The sequence below is a fragment of the Ascaphus truei genome, chromosome 2, assembly GCF_040206685.1.
Source record: "Ascaphus truei isolate aAscTru1 chromosome 2, aAscTru1.hap1, whole genome shotgun sequence".
Classification (NCBI taxonomy): Eukaryota; Metazoa; Chordata; class Amphibia; order Anura; family Ascaphidae; genus Ascaphus; species Ascaphus truei.
This window is the reverse complement of record NC_134484.1, coordinates 81,506,534-81,521,189: the sequence shown is the minus strand read 5'-3', so window position 1 is coordinate 81,521,189 and position 14,656 is coordinate 81,506,534. Positions and strand designations below refer to the sequence as shown.

The window sequence follows — 14,656 nt, the reverse complement described above, 5'->3', positions numbered from 1 at the left end:
AGGACATGTGTCACCTGAGACGGAACAAGTGTCTTCACCTGGGTCATGCAGCTCATCACACCTGGAAGGTGAGTGTATGAGGTGCATAAAATATAATATGTTCACTTCTATATGTTAGGTTAAAAAAGTTCATTATTTGTTTTGCACATGTTATTTAAATAGGATTACTTACTGTCAGTGATAATGATTTTTTTTTACACAACATGTATTGTGTTTGTGATGTTAAGTATCATGTAGGAGTTGTGAGTTGTTAACAACTTTTCATTCATTCTTATTTCACACTGAGTCCAAACAGAATTCGTAAGTCAAGGTACATTTTAATGTGACGTTATAAAACGTATGAAAACATGTTAGGTGTTAGTTATCACAGTGTATAATTACATAGTAAAACAGCTCAGATTAATATGCCATTTCATTATGTGTACATTTATTTTTAGCACATGATGATAATCATGATGATGATGTCGCCAAAGACACAGAAATGCAATCAAGTGACCATGACGAGGTTCCCATTCAAAGAGTTACACAGGCTATTCCTACAGCAACTAGCACATACACTGCAATAGTAGCTTCTGAAGAAATAATTGTTGAAGCAGAAAATCGTCGCCATTCAGATCTGATGTCAGTGCACGAAAGGATGATATCACTGCAGGAAGAAACGATATCACAATTGTCACATCTCCATAGAGTGTTCATTGAAGTGCCTAAACAAATGCAAAAAATTAACACGTCATTAGAAGCAATAGTTGTTCAGCTAACTCAAGCTAATCACTTGAGAATGACTGACTACAGCAGCACAAATCATTCAGCTTTACACCATCAGAGGATGGATGTTTACATGCTACTACTTTTTCACCCCAGTCATCTGATGTTCATTCCCCAGGTCGGGATGTTACCGGTAAAGTAGCTGAAAGTTCTCTGCATGTTCCTGACAACATCCTACCGCTGCCATCTGTAGAAAATCTGGAACTGACACCTACAAAGGAGGAGCCAAAAACAAAAATGCACAAGCAGTTACTACTGACCAGTTTTTGGACACAAACCAAAAAACCCAAACAAGAAACGGAGCAAGCATCAGTTGTGAACAAGTTGGTACACAGTTCACAAGTGTCACTGGCTACAAGCCCTGCCCGTGAACAGTCACTGGCCACAAGCCCTGCCCGTGAACAGTCACTGGCCACAAGCACTGCCTGTGAACAGTCACTGGCCACAAGCCCTGCCCGTGAACAGTCACTGGCCACAAGCCCTGCCTGTGAACAGTCACTGGCCACAAGCCCTGCCTGTGAACAGTCACTGGCCACAAGCCCTGCCCGTGAACAGTCACTGGACACAAGCCCTGGCCATGAACACTCACTGGACACAAGCCCTGGCCGTGAATACTCACTGGACACAAGCCCTGCCTCTGAAGTGCCACAGGCCACAAGCCGTGCCCCTGAAGTGCCACAGGCCAGTCAAAGTGGCTCTGTTGTGCTTAAAGTTGTAGCCAAACGGAAAAGAAAAATCCAAGAGACAACAAGCAGGCCTGTGACTCAGTCTCAAAAGGAAAAAAAATAATAAATGTTATAATTAACTATATCTGTATTTGGCCTTGTTTTGTTCACTTTAGATTATCTAATTAATATTGTATGTATGATGAAGACCTGTTGTTTCCAAACATTCAAGTATGTCCTTGTACACGTGAAGGTTTGCAAAAATTAACAGTCCTAATGAATGAATATTTTTATTTATATTTATGTATTAATCATCTGTTCAGTAATGGTCCAACATTACCCAGTTGCTATGTTTGGAGAAGCTGCAATTCACTTAGCTGCAAAACATTGTATTTGGGTGTGTTTCATAGGTATTTTAGCTAGTAATTGCATGTCAATATTATTCACATGCAACTTAAATCAAACATCTATTTAACTGCTAACATCTTTATTGTCCGTGTAGAGCAGGATGAAGTGTTAAATATTACTTACCTTCACCTTGCTTGAACCTTCTTAATGTTGTCCTTTCATCATGTATGAGTACTGGTTTCAATCCCATATCTGTGAATGTTTAGTAATATATATGTAGTATGTAGGGATATATGTACACACACTAATAGTTAAAATATATATATATATATATATATTATATAAATATATATCTATATATATATATATATATATATATATATATATATATATATAGATATATATTTTAACTATCTAAACGGGTAGTTTTTTTTCCACAACATTCACTTGATTCTTCCTTGTTAAAACACAGTATTATAATTATAAAGGCCTAATGTTAGTGAAATATACATAATCTGAGCATATAACACTATGGGCCTAAAATTAATATTAATCACATAATTCACTCATGTTGATCACCATTTAAATAGGTTTCATACAAGGCCTACTTAGTGGCATTAATATGTTCAGTGTACAACTGGATTAAATAGATGTATTATAGGTTCTAACACTACAGGCCTTATAAACTAACAAAAGGCCTTGTTTGATGGTAAATCTAAATTCGACACAGCTGAATGTAGTAGGCCCTCAAACATAGTAACCCTGTAATATGTAACCATTTCAAATAGTCAGAGAAATATAAAAAACCCTGTTTACATATAAGCCCTTAAATACAGTTATATACACAAATATTTAAATATTGGTTATAGAGACATATATATATATATTGTACAATATACATATGTATATGTGTTGATGATATATATATATCTACATATATATATATCTACATATACACACATAGTTAAAATCTGTGACACAAACAGGGAGTTAACCAGACAGAAAGATACACAGGGAAATGTAGGAAAAAAGCATTCACAAAAAAACATTAGCAGCCGTGTGTATATCTCATTATATGTCTGTGTAAGCAGTATTTTCATAATGCCAACACTGTTTTTGTACTCACCCACATTGTTATTTAATGAAAATCAGACACTTGTTTTGAGAATGTAGATAAAAAAACCTTAATTTGACTTTCACAGTGAAATGGCAATCAGAAACCACAAATGTCTGCCAATTATTTCTACACAATGGAATTGGTGTTTGCAAAAAGGAGTGAAACATGTAACTTTTATTTTGGCCTTGAGTAGAAAGCCACAAAACAGATAACATTTACCTCGTTTCACATTCTCAAGAGAGAACGTGCAACTCCACTCACATTATTTAAGACGCTGCAATGGCTAAGGATCTAATTCTCAACATGCATCCACACAAAGCGTATAAAGTAATGATTGCGGAGGCGATCATATCAACTCAAGAAAACAAAGCCAACGTGGGCCAGATCTATGATTTGATACGAACTAAATATCCTTATTACCAAGACCCTGGCCGGTCGGGAAATTTTAAATCCTTGGTAAGATTCACTTTATCAACAAATGAATGTTTTGAACGTGTGCAGGATAACCTACATGAAAGGTATGGATTTGGCAGATTGCACCGCAATTTAATATCACCATGGAACATGGCACATATCTTCTGATAAATAGCATATTTATTCCTAATAATAGCAATGGATCCGCTACTACTGTTCCGTGTGAATCGATACCTGCTGCAATATCTGCACCCTCCATTCCTGAAACACACATGCTACAAGAACATAACTGCTATGATGTTTTACAAAGCTTTTCTGCTGCAAACGCATTCGAATGGCTACACGAAGAAATGAACGTACCTCAGGACCAATTGTTTGAAGAAGGCAGTGCCGATTCCTATGAGCGCCTCATGGAGATGTGTGTCATACAGGATTCAGCGGTTGGCTCAAGCATGGATGCAAACGCATTGTCTTTCTGGAGCGAGCAGTTGCAGCCAGACAAAGTGTTACTTCTAGAAGAATGGTAAATATAACAATCGTTATGCGTTGACTCACCGTTAAAAATGTAAACTTTTGTCTATCCACCATTTTTACTTTAAATGCGTGGATACAGCGTTACATTGCAGACTGCATAACATGTAGCGGTCACAAACACATTGTTTCCTATTACAATATACTAGAACCAGAAACATTAGTACACATTGGTCACGCAATACATATTCCTACTTTCCTATCTCTTAAACATATAATAGCAACATGTTACCATAACTGTAACACACACCTGTTTCTTTATCATGCAACATCTATAAAAAAAAAACCGGGTCGGCCACATATGACGTGGGACCCTTGTCATGTGCCAAGGCGTCCTTAAAAAGGATTACGGATGTAAGGCCCGCCCCCAACCAATGTGCGCGCATCAAAGCCTATTGGCTGTGTCGGTTTGTTATAGTTACGGTCACTGCACTGTGTCATGCGTGCGCGTCTGTGTTTGTGGGCGTGAAGTGTGCGTAAGGCCAATGTTAATTCTGTGGGAGGAGTGTTTGCGTGCACTTCACGCTGCCTTAACATGACGTCACACGTATTGGATTCGCACATTGTGTGATCGGCCGTTGTTTCCGTCCACACACGTCTGTTTAAAAAGATTATAGAAGTACACGTTTATAACGAATGTAGTTTTGCCTTCATTGGATTTGAAATAAATATTATATGGTTAATGGTATTTACAACATGTATTGAACGCACAACGTACGCATTGATTTGCGCATGCGCTAACACTTAGTCGACCCAATCGTGAAGTGCGTGCGCACAGTAAGATGTGCGCGCACATTTTTATGTATACAGCCAACGGACAGTTCATATACATAGTTATGCGTGCAACACAATTAACAAAATGATCAATAATGATGTTTAGTTGTAACCTTGTAGTTCTAACATATAAGTGATTAACGCGTGGATATACACAATCATATAGAGATGTGTAACGCGTTGTCACGGCTACACATATATTAAGGTGCCATCTTTGACCATAATGTGTTTGCTGTTTTTCAGAGATGTCGGTGAAGATTCAATGGGATCAATGTATCATTTCAGAAGAGTCTAACGTTATATGAGATGATTGTGAGGAGGAGCGACCGACTAATATACTACATATGGAACTATTTAGATATTGCTTGCCGCGCATATTAAATAACGATACAAAATGTGATCCAATTATGCCTATATTGCATAAGCACATAATTAACATAATGATGTTGCTAAACAGTGCAGTTAGAAAATTTAATGTGTGTTCTTTATTTAGTACTAACATTATATGGCATGGTCTGTTTTATATATAACAACCATTCCCACTCTGAACAAACATTTGTGTAGTATATTGTGTAATGGAACGTATAAATGTAGAAACTATGTAAAGGAGACTTACAACCAACTAGCCATTTAATGTAAAAATTCTCTTGTAACATGGGAATGTTGTTAAAATGGTTTGGGACTGCTGCAAATAATGTTTTTGGCAAGATGTAGTGGTCAACTACAATGCATGCAGTTATGAATATTAGGTCAACATCATGTAAACAATTACGTTTATGTGTATATTTCTTGTAGCAAACTAACTGTAGTTTTCTGTGTTTATTAAACGTTCAACACATACATAGTAAAGTGAATATGATGATATAAGCTATCATAATAAAGCTGATGTTATCATTTGACGGTGTTATACATGCATCATACACAAATTGATACCGACACAAACAGTTGTATTGAAAAGTGTGGCTATGCAAATGTGCACGTGATTGACGTTCATATGTTGAGACTACTTGTAAATGATCATCATAATAATGATGAAGTGACATGAATTACATGACAACTATATTAACAACATTTTCATTGGCTGAAATTAATAATGCAAAATAACACTAAAATTTGAGACACTACTGGGTTTATGTTAACAGTTTGACACTTGTTACATGTAGGTCACATCAACACAGATGTGTGACTTATACATACACATGTGAGAATGCTAAAGTAATCTTTACTAATAATGTACAGCATTACTAATAACATACATTGCAACATATAAGATGTACAAAGAATTGGTGTGATTACAGGCATTCATGCATGGACTGTTATGATCAGTCAATTGCATCCGTGATTAATCATCTCCCGTAAGGATAAAACTATCAGCATTTATCTCCTTCTCTCCACCCACCTCTATATTAGATTAATGGAATTTTTAAGGGAACATACATTAAATGTGATGTAATGGCACTAATCATTTTCTATTACAATGCTCATGAAACCTCAATAGTAGGTAAACGCATGTACATGATTCAGAAACTACATGTATGTAAAATTTAACGTGTAGCAATATGTTGGGTTTTAACATCGTATAATTAAACGTCTATTGAGTTAGGCACATCTTATGACAGATGTCAGTTCATATACATACCATGATCAGTCATAGAGGAGATATACCTATAATACAATGGAACAATATATACATTTCAAACATGTACATGACATCTTCACTAACGTAAGCAACACAGCAAAGTGTGTATTTGGTGTTAAATGTGAAACACCATGTATATTTTATCACATAACAAATGAAAAGCAGCCTGGTGTACACATCATATGGATGCGCATGTTACACTGTAACAATAACATTGTATGTAAGCATACTGCAAGAATGAATGACTATGGCCATACTATGTGTATTGTGTTAGCATCATCACCAACACAATGCTAAGCAATTACTCATTTGTAACACCAGTTGTATTCACATACACACAACTAATTTACAATCGAAGAAGGATTATATAACCTGTGCAACAATAACATACCGGTGCCACATGCCTTTGTGCACACAGCAGAGAAGAGAAAGGTGTGCAACCCATATTCATCTGTGTCCTAACAGAAGGTTATGTAAAAAAAAATAGTGTTAATATTACATAATTAATATATAAAAGTAGTACTATGAAAATATATGTTTTTACTTACAAGAAAAAAAGGAATTTATGAGATTCTGGCGTGTCTGGCCACCACTGGCTGTTTGTTCATTTTCAGCAGCTACATGGGTGGGACGCTCCTCTACCAAAGCCTCAGCTAGGTCTGATTGTACATTATGTGTGAGTGCCACATTGTGCAAAATGCAACAGGCAATGATAATATCAGACACTTTTTGAGGCTTGTATAGAAGAGCCCCACCAGTTCTGTCGAGACACCTAAATCTGGTCTTGAGTAGGCCAAATGTCCTCTCTATAACAGATCGCGTAGATATATGGGCTGCATTGTACCTCTCCCCTGCGTCAGTTTGAGGGTTTAGCACCGGAGTCAAGAGCCGGGGCCTAATCCCATATCCTGAGTCACCTATAATCAATGGAGCACACATAAGCTTACATTAGTGATAAGATTCTACAATGAAATGATTCCTAAACAAAAATGTGTTTGGTGTTACAACATCCAAACATGTACTCACCCAGCAGCCAACCATGTCCAAAATGTCCTTCTTCGAAAGCATGGAAGACTGAAGAGTTCCTCAGGCTAGAGGAATCGTGACTGGAACCAGGGAATTTGGGTACCACATGCATTATCCTCATCGTGGCATCACATACCACCTGGACATTCAGTGAATGGTAGTGCTTACGGTTGCGGTAAACATGCTCACTCTGACTAGGTGCAATCAAAGCAACATGGGTGCAATCGATTGCACCCAGCACACATGGTATCCCTGCTATGTTATAAAAGCCATTCCTGACTTCCAGCCACTCTGTCGCCTCTGTAGGAAAATGAATATAATTCCTAGCGCGTCTATTGAGTGCATAGAGAAACTGGGTAAAGGCCCGCGAGAAAGTAGATTGTGAGACCCCGCCCACTATGCCCACTGTTGTCTGGAATGACGTGGAAGCAAGATAATGTAATGAGCACAGCATTTTAACAAGCCCAGGGACTGCACGACCTCTGGCTGTCAAAAAATCTAAATCTCCCCTTATCTCTTCATAAAGAGATACGATTGCTGCTGAACTCAAATGCTAGCGACTTACTATCTCCTCCTCACTCATCCCATCTAACAGGGTTCTCTCCCTGTACACACGCGGACGAGGCACAACTTGTCTCCTCTGTCTTCTCCTCTGATCTCCTATCCCTCTACCTGTCCCTCGCCCTGTCCCTCTCCCTGTCGTATCCGCGTGCCTGTCCCTGTCACTGTCCCTGGCTCTGTCCCTCCCTTGCCCTATGTCATTCTCTTGATCAGCAAGCCACTCATGCAAAAGAATGTTCCGACGTCTCCTAAACAATCGCAACATTTTGAAATGAGTAGCTGTGAATGAGCAGGTAATGGGCGTCCTTTAAATAGGTATGTGATGATGTCAGGTGACATAGTAAAATGCAAGGTGTTACATTAACATATTAAAGTACTTGGCTCCCAAGCTGTCTCCATTTGATCTAAGAAGTATTTGTTCTGTGTATTCAGCAGGGAATCATGATATTTGACAATGATGTAACGTGAAGCTTTGTACAAACATTGTTTGAAAATTATTAGTGTAATGTGCAATGCATGTAACACTTCTGAACGCAACAGTCAGTCATGTAATTAGACAAAAAGCCGGAGATTGACGTGGAAAAAGTTTGCTGTAACATGTGTAATTAGCCATGTTATTGTCACATGTTCACAACAATGAATTCTCGTGTGCATATGCATACATTTATGTAATGAGGATAGTTGCTATAGAATCAGTTTGAAAGGTGTCACAATGATTAACTAGTGTAGATGTGTGTATAAGTTAGCTTGAAGTGCTTGTAATGCAACGTTTACAATGTAAACATGCAATGTGATTGACTGTCCAATAACTGACGTCATGAAAAAAGGGAGGACCCAAAGTACATGTAAACATGAGAAGAAAGATGTACATGAACGTTTAAAGATGCGTTACACATTACAAGCATTGTGTAATGTAAAGCAACATGAATATACGGTGGATGTGTTAGATGTGTGACATGTGTAACATCATATAAACAATTGTCGCTCAGTTCAGTAAAATGTGTCATATGATGTGAGGTTCTCCTTTAATAGTTGAGTATAGGATTTTCCCTTGACACATCATCACATGATGAGTAATGTGACACGCAAATGATGAAAACATATAAAAGTACAATGTAAATCAAATAATACACGTCAGGTATGACACAATGCAGTGAATGCCCCCCCACACTGTAATGCTAATCACATTTGTATTGTGAGCAATGGAACGTAAACAGTACTATAATGTTATACGTCCCCGCTCCATAGACTCCATTGATGTGCAGATGATTTTTTTTTTCTAAGTGCCGTTCCGGCAGCCTTAGCGATCGTTCTCCCCTCCAACTTGTGAACTTTAGTTGGCGGGAGAAATTGGCCATAAAGTCTCAATTTCTTAGTGCCGATCAGCCCTGATAAGCTGCTTTTGCTACTTGAATCCAGCCGAATTAAAAAAGTGGCGATAAGTGCCGAAAACAGGCTTATCGGCAGCAGACTGGCCATAACAAAATTATCGGCTACGAAACCTGCCGAAATCAAGCACTTATCGGCGCTTACTGAATCTCAAACCCAATTTTGCCAGTAAAATGGCGAAAAAACCCTTATCAACGCTTACTGCATAGAGCCCTTAATCACAGAAGAGGTATCTAACTTGAAGAAGTCTACACCTAAAAATAAAGGAATGATACCTAAAGAAGACAATAAAAGACACTAGTAAAACAACAAAATTGTCTAACAAAAAGATAGTGGCACAACCTCGTCTTTATCTAGGCACTAGACCACAGGTACCATTTAGGAACGACTATCATAGATACCATGGTCCACCTAGTGGTGGATATGTAAATGGCCATGATAGATATGACCACCAAGAATACTACCATGATGGACATAGAGATGGACCTAGAGGTCATGATAATAATGTGTTTAGACAAAATAATGAATTTAGACCATATAATGTACCATCTAGGAATCATGAGAGTAACCAATATCAAATGTCTTTTTAAGATCATGACAAGGTGTACGACTTCCCTCCGAGGAGGAACAGCGAGACAGAAAACCTTGTAGGGAGACAAGGCACTCCACGCTCCACAAGACGAAAGAGAACAGAGGAGTCTGTGGAAAAAGAGGAGGAAGGAGGAAAGAGAAAAAAATCAGAACAAGGGAACCAACGGTAGGGGCTACTAATTTATTCAACACCAGTGGTTATCAAACCACTGAGGTTGAAGATAGGGTCCTTTCCAAGGGTCTCAATTTCACCCCATCACAGGGACCCAACATGTTCGATCTCTATATAGACACTCACAAATTCGTGAGACGTCTTACCTTAAAAAGTACTTCATGAAAGATGCAGTAAGTAGGGAAATAATCCAGGAAGTTAATATTAAAAATAGCACTGACCCCAACTCCAAAAAAAACTTAATTTAAAAGACCTTCTGTTTTTTATCTTAAATATGTAAAGGGCAATTTTTTGGACACATTCACCGAATTAGTCATTCAGGATATGGAAAAGCAACCAATGAATTTAAGATCCGTAATCACAATCTAAGTAAATTAGAGAAGGAAGCCATTAAGAGTCTAGAGAGCAACACCGAAATTGTAATCAAGTCTGCAGAAGAGGGGGGGGGGGGGGGATCGTCATCATGGATTCGTCCTATTATAGGAACGAATCCATGAGAATCCTAAGTGATTCTGAAACATATCAAAAATTGACATGTAATCCATCCGTTATTTTTAAAAATACACTTAACGAATTCCTACAACAAGGGTTCAATGATGGAATTATTTCAAAAGGAGAATTGGAGTTCTTGGATGTGCAACAGCCAAGGACTCCAGTTTTCTATTTCATTCCAAAGATTCATAAGGATCTTTGGAATCCCCCTGGCCGCCCAATCATATCTGGGATTAAGTTGTTATCATCGAATTTATCCCAGTTTATAGATTACACATTGCAGAAATATGTTGCTCAGATACCCTCGTATCTCCGCGATACCACCATGTTCTCAATATCGTAAAAGTTCTCAAATGGGAGGATCACTATACATGGGTCACGTGTGACGTGACCTCATTATATACTGTGATCAACCATAAGTTAGGTATCGAGGCAATAAGGAGGGTATTAGACCATGATGATAGTATAGAACTGGGATTTAAAAATGTTATAATGGAAGGAATAAGATACATTCTCACCCACAATTTCTTTAATTATGACAATAACTTCTACCTCCAGGTATGCGGCACCACCATGGGACCCAAGTTCACCCCTAGTTATGCCAACATATTTATGGTTATGTAGGAGGAGGACTATATCCTGTCCCGCAACCCATTTGGGGCGGACCTGGTGCTATGGAAACGTTATATTGTTGACGTGCTGTGTATCTGGGGGGGGGGGAGGGGGGAGTGAGGAGGATCTAGGTAAATTTCAGCAATACCTCAACACTAACAACTTACATTTAAAATTTACCTTTAAAACTAGTCCATTAACCATTGATTTTCTAGATCTAACTTTGTTCATAGAGAAGGGATCAATTGAAACCAAAACCTTCTACAAAAAGGTAGACGCCAATACCTACCTTTTAGCATCAAGCCATCATAATCCTAGATTAATAATATACCAAAAGGCCAGTTTTTAAGAACGAAACATAACTGTTCACAATTGGAAGTGTTTTATGCACAGGCTGATGATCTAAGGGACAAATTTATAGATAGAGAATATGGTTATACTAGGGTGACGAGGGCATTAGAAACAGCTAAAAATACAAATAGAGAAAATGTAATCCTCATGAATAATAAAGAGAATAAAAATAAATTGAAATCTGAAGGGGTTGAATTTATCCCATTTATCACTAAATATAATGGAATGGCCACTAAAATAACACAAATAATTAAAAAACATTGGGGGATCCTACAAGGTGACACCCTACTTAGTACAATATTACCAAAGTGTCCACAAATAGTGTTTAAAAAGGCAGATAATTTAAAATTAAAGCTATCTCCTAGCTGTCCATTTAACATAGCCAAAGAATGGAACACCACCTGGTTAAAAGAACTGCATGGTTTCTTCACATGCAATAGGTATATTGGTTGTAGATTTTGTTCCAAATGTAGAGATTTTAAATCTAACAACACAGGAGTAACATTTCCAATAAAATCCTTTATTAACTGCAGGAGTCCATTCACGGTCTACCTGTTAGAGTGCCCTTGTGGGCTACAATATGTAGGGCGAACAGATAGACCATTGAAGCGACGCTTTGCGGAACATATATATAATATAAAAAGAGGTTTAGAGACACACAGTGTCTCAAACCACTTCAAAATTAGACACAACCAAAATCCAGAAGGACTGATTTGTAAAGGCATCGAATGCCCTAAACAAAATTGGAGAGGGGGAGATAAGATAAACTTAATATCCAGGCGAGAAAGCTATTGTATCTATACTTTGAAAACTTTGGCCCCAAGAGGTCTAAATATAGAATTTGATTTAGCCTCCTTTCTAAAGAAGTGCTAGGTCTATTCTGTATTTTTCGAGGTATATGTTATCCGCTCCACTAGTCCAATTCTTTTCCTCTGCATCCTCTGTTCCTATATAGTCATTAGAATTTAGTCCTCTCAGGTCAGTGTATACTAGATAGATTTAGATCCCTCCAATTTAGTTGCTAATATGTATAATTTTACATAATTTTACATGTTTGTGTTTGTTTTTGTATTTTTTAGGTAAAAGCACAATGTGTGATTTTTTTAAGTGTTTTGTGTGGGAGGTTTGGACTATGATATATGTTAAAAAAAAACATTTGTATTCATGCTGTAATTTAATGTTGTATAGTCAGCCGGTACCTTTAAGATTGAGCTGTCCAATAGGGGCCTCGCTGCTAGCTCCCTATGCGCTTAAATAGCGCATATTTCCATCACTACTCCAGTACCCCTGAAGAAGTGACGTCAGGAGTCACGAAACGCGCGTAAGGTGGAGTCTAACGGGACGTGATACGATGTGCGCGAGCAGGCGGAGAGAAGCGGCGGTTAGCAGTGACGTCATCAGAGGTGGACCTAGCGCTCCGAGTCGCGGCCACGAGGAGGAGGCAAACGCGGGACCTTACCTCCACATGCACCGCATCGTATCTTTGTATCCTGTCCATAGGGCTGTGTAGCATGTGAGTTCATTGCTGTTGGTCCTTATTATTTTATTAAATTTTGTTATGGTATCATACCATTGGTTCTTTTATTATCTTTATATATAAACACGACTGTGAGTGATCCATGTGGAGAGGGCTAACACCATCTGAAAATCCACTGATATCCATTCACACGTTGGAGCCCAAGTTAAAGATACCTTTCAAGGTCCTTGACTACCTACTTTTAAGTAAGTAGCTAGTATCTGTGTGGGTGCAACTGAAAATACAGAGGATAATGCGCAATGGTCTTTTTGTTTTGTTTAATTGCAGATACAAATTCCCCCAAGCCAAGGGACTCTGAAAGATCTGTTTCGGGACTTACGAACTGCTCCTGTATTCAAAGGATTGGGACTTTGTTGTCAGGTTTCCATACTTTATAGTGCGCCAAGGACTGTTCTCTCCTTTTGTATAGAAATAAAAAGTTGGTAGAATTGGTAAATCAAAATCTATGGCCAATAGGTGAACACAATACAAAAAACAAAAATAACGCTATATATACACAAATACACTGGTTGGCAGTCACAAATGAATCCGTCTATCATTAAGCAATTGTTGGTTGCTAGACACCTAGATATAAGGTGTCAAGTGTGCTTACTATCTGTTAACCACCAAAAATGTGGTAGCTGTAGACGAGGGACTGCCCAACAATAAAAATATGTAAAAGCTTGTATCCAATAAAACAGGTAGCGTGTGGACTGAAATGTATACCTATAATAGGTCACCAATTAAATGTGCTTGTATACTATACAGCTGTATACAAATATTCTTATGTGTATACCAACATAAGGGCTTTTTATTACTTGGCTAATTTGATTTCAGAAGGCTATAACTGGATACGAATGTTGATTCGTGCTTTTAGGCGTGCTTACACATTTTGTGTGCCTATAGTTGATATTTGGTGCATGATTACATCTATGTGCTTTACCTATCTCCCAGCTACACTTAGCAATCTGAGTATACTAGCAGATCCTTTTCTTTTGCGCAATAGCAAGCCACATTACTGCACTCCTGTCTGCACACCTATAATAGACTAGATAGCTAGATCATCATTATCTTATTTGAACTGACATTCTCTATTTGATAAGTACCATCAGAGGATACTATTTCAGTATGCCCACACATCAACAAGTTCTATGTAAGGGTATGTCTGTATATTTACACAAGCACTCTCAACATTAGGCTAGTTATATTTTAAAAGGCTATAATTTGAGACCAACCTTGATTCGTGCCTTTAGGCTTATCTACACATTTTGTGTGCCTATAGTTGAGTAAGGGCATATGAATACTGTAGGTCTATGAGCAATAATTATACTTTGTCCACTTGGAGTATTTACTTTGTAGACCATTACTGGAGCATTGACGCGTGACCTTCTATTATAGGTATACATTTCAGTCCGCACGCTACCTGTTTTATTGGATACAGGCTTTTACATATTTTTATTGAATATATGAATCCGTCTATCATTAAGCAATTGTTGGTTGCTAGACACCTAGATATAAGGTGTCAAGTGTGCTTACTATCTGTTAACCACCAAAAATGTGGTAGCTGTAGACAAGGGACTGCCCAACAATAAAAATATGTAAAAGCTTGTATCCAATGAAACAGGTAGCGTGTGGACAGAAATGTATACCTATAATAGGTCACCAATTAAATGTGCTTGTATACTATACAGCT

General features: G+C 37.9%; 1 long non-coding RNA gene across 1 annotated transcript; it reads right to left on the bottom strand.

Annotated features, from left to right (window-relative positions):
- Window positions 1–364: 364 nt before the first annotated feature.
- LOC142488529 (uncharacterized) lies at window positions 365–2,076 on the bottom strand. The gene is made up of 3 exons (XR_012799472.1): window positions 1,962–2,076; window positions 897–976; window positions 365–704 (listed from the first exon to the last, which is right to left on the bottom strand). It is a non-coding gene; the product is annotated as an uncharacterized LOC142488529 (long non-coding RNA).
- Window positions 2,077–14,656: the final 12,580 nt, after the last annotated feature.